Consider the following 6,986-nt stretch of genomic DNA (forward strand, 5'->3'; position numbering starts at 1 on the left):
GCTATTCGTCAGATACTGCTTGTGCTAATGAAATTGCAATTCATTCTGAGTAGGGATAGGATCAGCAAGCAAACTTACTGTGGAAATCAGTTTAAATATTTAGTCACTTTGGTTATTGAAATAAGAACTCTGAACAATTAGTGAACCTATGTAGTAGTCTTGTGGGGGAAATACTCAGTCTGTGGAATATATGGGTGTTCTGGGCTGCTGTGGAATAAACACAACTTTGCTCTAACATTGTAACTAAACAGTTTCTGAAAAATAACAGAATAAACCATATTAAAAATCCCTTTACCCCAGGCTATTATAATGAAGAAAAAGTGTTCCAAATGTGAACTAATGAAGTACAAAGTAATGAATATTTAATTTGTATAATTTACCAAAGTGCAGTTAGGAATCCAAGCAACATTCTTCATAACCACAGTGTTCATTAGGCCTTTACTGTAACTTGCATGCAATCATTACATTTTTTTCCTGTATTACTATTACTATGGTATTACACAAAGGTGAATGAACATCTCATGAGAGTGTCTGGAAGGTTCAAGGGAAGAAAGGAAACGAGGAAGGCAGCGGTGTCTATTAAATTTAAATAAGCTACCTGTTTACAGTGAAAAAAGATAAAAGACTAAGCGCAGCAGAAGAGCAACTGAGAAAAGGAATAGAAAAGGTAATTGAGTTTTACCTTATGGGCTTCTTCACTTGGCAGTGTGAATATTATTGAATTAGCCCTATTACTATAAAGATTACACAAAAGCAGAACAGTGTGAAGGCTTGGTATGAAACTTTAACAATATCAATGGAGGTGAGATAAGTGCTACCAAAACTGTGCACAGGAATGTATCAGATAAAGAATATCGTCTTTTTTTTTTTTTTTTTTTTTTCCTTTTCAATAGAACTGAACTACAGTGTGATGTGAATTTTAATAGGAGCACACAGAAAAATGAAAATGTGAACAGCAAAAAAGTCCATGCACAAAGGGAAGGATTTCACAGCCACAGCCTGTACAGTAAATATCAAGAGGTGAAATATTTGTATTAAAGGGAAAGTCCCTCATACCATACTTTTATTTAATAGACTATCCCTTGCCACATCCTCTCAATCTCCAGCTTATAAAGTTGATGCTGTCTGAAGGTCGCATATTTACCTGGAATATGTATTTCACATTGTTTTATAGAGTCAAAGTGAGAATTAAATGTCAGCAGATTTAAATTTCCAAAATTGGATCTAAAAATTATGCTTTTGTCTGACTGCAGGAAACTGAACCAGAGTTTTGCATTGCCTCACCCTCTTTTCCAACTCTTCTTTCCTCACACTCCTACCCAAATTTATATCTGCTCCTTATAAATAATTTACTTAGTTACTAAAAGACTTCTCAATACAATGTTTGAATAATCTCTGGAATCATAGCACCACACACACACACACATTATTTCACACTTTTCTTTCAGAAGGTAGCGGGGGTATTCTGTAAAAATAATTGAGTTAAAATTAGGCTGTATTTTTCTCTCCACATTTAAGCAGAAGTGTGGGGCTGCTGGACAGCAGTAGCCATCCCCACACCAGGCGTCCCAATTACCATAAGAAGTACTGGTGCCTCAGGCTGGCAAGGAAGCCTAATCAGGTATTAAAAAGAACATGCTTTCGACAAATTATGTGTCCCAGCAGTGTAAATATGCAGCATGCTGTGCTCTGCATTTTGCCATCCCCCTCCCTGAATGCAAGAGTGGATTGCCTTTGCCATGGTTCTCCCTCATCTATTCCCATACCTTGCTCTGTGCTGTAAGCCAGCAAAGCAGGCAGGCCTGGGGAAAGCCCTGTGAGTCCAGTGGGATTCCTGCCCTCCTGAAGGGGAAGCAGGCGAGCAGTTGCACAGCCCCTAAGCATCTTCATGGGTGGGCATAGGGAGATCCAAGCAAGGCACTGAGCCCACACCATGCTGTTTGGCTGGTGGTTTGCAGAAGGGGAGCGTGCAAATGGGGAGCCACGGGGGACTAGTGGCAGAGGGTGAAGCGGTTAAAAAAATGAAATTAGAAGAGAGATACAAACTGCCATCTAAAAATAGCCAGTGACAACTCTTGAAAATAATTATATCTGGACAGACAATACTCAGGTTTCAGCACAGTTATTTCTCTCGTTATCTTCAAGTAATTAAACAGAAAAATGAGTGATTCACATCCTTTTGTTCCTTGAAGAGACCAACAGTGTTGCAATGCTAGGGAAACTAAAGCGAGGCACATTACATCTACACACACCAAGACACAAAGGGATGCTCACTGTGATACCAAAAAACAAAATGAGCTGAGTGCATCGAAGCAGCTGGAGCACAGGGATGTGTCAGTGACCATGCTGCTCACGAGTGTTATTTGCCGGATATTGAAAGACCAGTGTAACTTATTGCCTCAATTTACAGTGGCCTCAGCTTCCACATGCCTGAAAAGGATGATACCACTCCTGTGAGGATGGTGCAGCTTTGTTCAGGTAGCAACCTGTGGTGGAATGTCCCCTATTTCAAAGCAATACACTGCTGTGATTTTCTGGGAAACAGACAACACTTTTGGTTTATAAACTACTGCATAATCCCACCAAAAATGGTCCTCTCAGGGATGCCAGATTTTGTATGTGTCTTTGGAGAATTTTTGAAAAAACAGAGGCTGGAAGGTGACCTCTGTATGACTCCATGAACCAAGTTTACTTGAGGTAGAGGTGCTCTATCACCACCTGCAGAATTGTGGTGGAATGGGAGGAGTGGCTGTGACACTTTACAGCCTCCCAGCTCCTTCATAAGCTGTACCAAGCCCAACTGTAACCCTCTGTTGGCATTGCTTTTTATTGTTCTTTCTCGCCCTCTATTCCTGCCTCCAACTCGTCCCTCTCTCTCTCTCTCTTTTTTTTTTTTTTTTTTTTTTTTTTCTCCTCTCTGCAGCAACACCTACTCCTCTAGGCTGGCTTGTCTCCTACCCAACCCAGCTTTGTGTATTGCATTGGTGAGGAAATAACAACTCTGATCATCAGGTTAACAGTCCATGAGCTTCAGTGGGGACCAATGATGATAACAGTTGCTTCATACTCTTGGCAGTGTCAACAATAAAAAGTGTGAAAACAGGGATTAGGCAGCCTTCTAATTTGCTAGACAACAGTAAGACCAGGTTTCGCATTGTCCAGGCTGTTACTAGGGAAAAGATGTGACAAAGGAAACTTGGCGAGACAGAGAAAGAGATGGGTTTGCAAGGCCAACAGTGATGAACAGGCATGAGCTGGGCATGGCGAGGAGAGGAGAGGTATGGCCAGGCCAGCTGGTACCAGGGCAGAAAGCAGCTCCTCCTGAGCACTTCCAGTCAGCACTGAAATGTATTTTAGTCAAAATCAAATACCAAAATTGGAGCTAAAATTGAGCCAAATGCCTAGTCTTCTGCTGAAATTACAGCTGAGTGTTTGTGAGTGGGACAGTAGAAGAACAGCTGGAAGGAAAACTTGGTACAAAATGACAAATTTTCATTGTTGGTACAGAAGGGCTAGCAATTATCCAACCATTAGCATCTGAAATTATATCAAAAAAGAGGGTTATGGCCATGATATGAGCTATGAATCCAGAATATCCATCCTCACCTTATAGGTTTGCTGTGGCCCTCCGCTAGCCATAACAGTAACTTTGGACTGGATTATTTTTGCAGTGAACTAATTGCTTCTGGCTTCCTAAAAATGATCCAACATCTGCCACATTTGTGTTGGAACAGGTGGTGACAGGTTCTGCTTGACAGGGAGGGGGATATTTTTCCTTATGGTTAAACCATGGATGAAAAGGGGACTTCTTTCAATGCCTCCATTGGTACTTTGGTGCAGTTGTGCAGTGATCCTCATGGGAAGATCAGCCTGAGAGTGGCATTTGGTGTTTCACCCATAACTGTTCAGCAGTGCCACAGTCCTTACACTCAGTAGGGCTGGGAACATGACGATCTGTTTTAAAGCAGAATTCTCATGAGAAATGCTTCCCTGTTGTAGCTCTAGATTAGATTGGGGAGTAGGTTGTTTGTACTGACTTCTTACCAGCCACTAAGGTAGGAGAGCCCCTAATTTCCTGCCTGCCCTCTCCTGCAGAAACTGGGAGAAGGGCACACAAGAGAAATGGGGTGACAGTGCAGACTTGAGGTAAGCCTGACTCAGATGCAAAGATTAAATGCAATTTGCTATTCACATCAAAATGACTTTGGAAAAACATTCTATAGATATTAGAAATTTCATCAGTTTATTTTTATCATACGTAAGCATATTCCTTCTTTCCTGAACATAAGTGAACTGGTTTAATCCTGCTCTTTTTCATCAAATAGAATTATTATTCCATTTGCATCTCCCCTGCTGCTTCATATCACCACTGAGTATTTATTAAGAACCAGTAAAATTCATGGATTTTGCTTGCTTGCCGGGCACAGAAAAATACAGAAAGAGGTAAATGACAAACTTTTGTGCTTACTCAACAGGGAATGCTGTGATTGTAACAGACTATTACATTATGTAAAAAAGTAGTAAAATTGTTGAAATGAGGCACAAATTTTCACATCTTATGACCCAATCTTGTGAAGTGCTGATGTTGCAATTTCCAAAAAGAACATGGGATGATAAGCATGAAGATGGTGGCAGTTTCCATTGCAAAATACCGTGTTATGGGAAGCACTCAGGACCAAAAAGCAGCAATTTTCAGTCTTATCTGCCAAAATATAATAAGTTTCCTGGAGAAATACAGATGTTTTTTAGCAAATTTAAACCCTTAATCAACAGAATCACTTTAGCCTGCCTCCTTATACCAATTTTCTTTCTTCTCTCTCTCTCTCCCTTGCTCCCTCTCTCTCTCTCTCTTTTTCCCCATTTTCTCATGATTCCTCCAAAATGTTCAAATGTTTCCATTGCTCCATTTGTTAAAAATCTGTTCTCCAAAAGAGAGGATAGAGACACCAGGTTCTCAAAGATACATGTACATTCAATTATCTTTAGAAGGATGTAGGCTCAAGTTAGCATGTATTATTTGTAAGTTCAAAATCTGTGTTGTAAAACTGCTCAGAAAAGGAATTCTATTTATTGTGCATGGAAATTTCTCAGCTCATATTACTAGTAAACGCTTTTTGAAAATGAGCAAATGATTTTGATCATTTTGTTTCAGTCTTCTGATCCCATCTCAAGTATAACTACCTATTTAGAATCTTTAATAAATTTAAAAATACTACTTTGATTTTTCAAACATTTGATGATGCGTAGGAGTTATCCAAGTTGTGAAAAATGTGCACAGAGATCTGCCATTCCAGAAGTAATTAAGCATATTGTATTCAGGTGTTAGTAACATAAGTGAGCCAAAAGTTGTAAATCACATTTTCAGCTCTGTTTGATACTGAGATTACACTCTCAGGCCTAGTCTCTGGCTCCAGAAAAAGACTATATCTTTGTTTCTGTCCCACAAAAATGTTAAACTGTCACACCAGGAAAGATAAGGCCCACATAGATTACTTGAAGGATTTTTCATTGCTTCCAAAAATGTTAAATTTCAGTGTGTGTACTGAGCATTTCCTAAAGAGAAAAGCACCAGGTTACTTATTCTACTTGATTCCATCAGAAATAAAACTACAAAAATGAACATAGAGTACTTCATGCTTGAGGAAAGACATTATTACTTCATTAAGAAATGATATCCTGCTAGCTAAGAGAAAAATAAATAAATAAATAAATAACACTCCAAAATTACAGAAATAAAAAAGCAGAGCTAAACTCTCAGATATTAAGAATTATAGAATCATAGAATCATTAAAGTTGGAAAAGACCTTCCAGATCACTTGGTCCAACCCTACCACTGATATCACCTACTAAACCATGCCCTAAGCACCATGTCCAACCTTTCCTTGAACACCTCCAAGGACTCTACCACTTCCCTGAATGGGTGTTTCAGTACCTGACTACTTTCTGAGAAGAAATGTCTCCTAATTTCCAACCTAAACCTCCCCTGGCACAACTTGAGGCCATTCCCTCTAGTCGTATCACTAGTTACCTGTGAGAAGAGGCTGACCCCCAGCTCCCCACACCTTCCTTTCAGATAGCTGTAGAGAGCAATGAGGTCTGCCCTGAGCCTCCTCTTGTCCAGACTAAACAACCCCAGCTCCCTCAGCTGTTCCTCACAGGACTTGTGTTCCAGGCCCTTCACCAGCTTTGTAGCCCTTCTCTGGACATGCCTGAGCACCTCAATGTCCTTCCTGTAGTGAGGGGCCCAAAACTGAACACAGTACTTGAGGTGTGGCCTCATCAGAACAGAGTACATGGGGACGATCACCTCCCTAGCCCTGCTGGCTACAATACTCCTGATACAAGACCGAATGCTGTTGGCCCTCTTGGCCACCTGGACACACTGCTGGCTCATGTGCAGTTGAGCATTAACCAACACTATCAGATCCTTTTCCTCTGCACAGCTTTTGAGCCACTCTGCCCCAAGCCTGTAGCGCTGCATGGGGTTGTTGTGCCCCAAGTGCAGGACGTGGCACTTAGCCATGTTGAACCTCATCTCATTGGTCTCTGCCCATCGATCCATCCTGTCCAGGTCTCTCTGCAGAGCCTTCCTACCCTCTGGCATATTCATACTTCCCCCAATTTGGTATCATCTGCAGACTTACTGAGGGTGCACTCAATTCCCTCATCCATATCATCAATAAAGATATTAAAGAGGATGGGCGCCAACACTGACCACTGGGGAACACCACTGGTGACCAGTCAGCAGATGGATTTCACTGCATTCACCACTACCCTACTCTGCATGTTTTATTTGATGTGAGTACTTTATAAGTATGAGAATAAACTGGCATTTGTGCCTCAAAGTGCCACTTCACATCCGTAATAAAGGATTATTTAAAGATTTTTGCACATACTCTTGGCCTGTGTGTTTGAGTGTGTGTCTGTGTCTGTGCATACATACAAATATATATGTGTTTTTTATGTATATACATCCATAGATATTC

The sequence above is a fragment of the Aythya marila genome, assembly GCF_965140915.1.
Source record: "Aythya marila genome assembly, chromosome: 1".
Lineage (NCBI taxonomy): Eukaryota > Metazoa > Chordata > Aves > Anseriformes > Anatidae > Aythya > Aythya marila.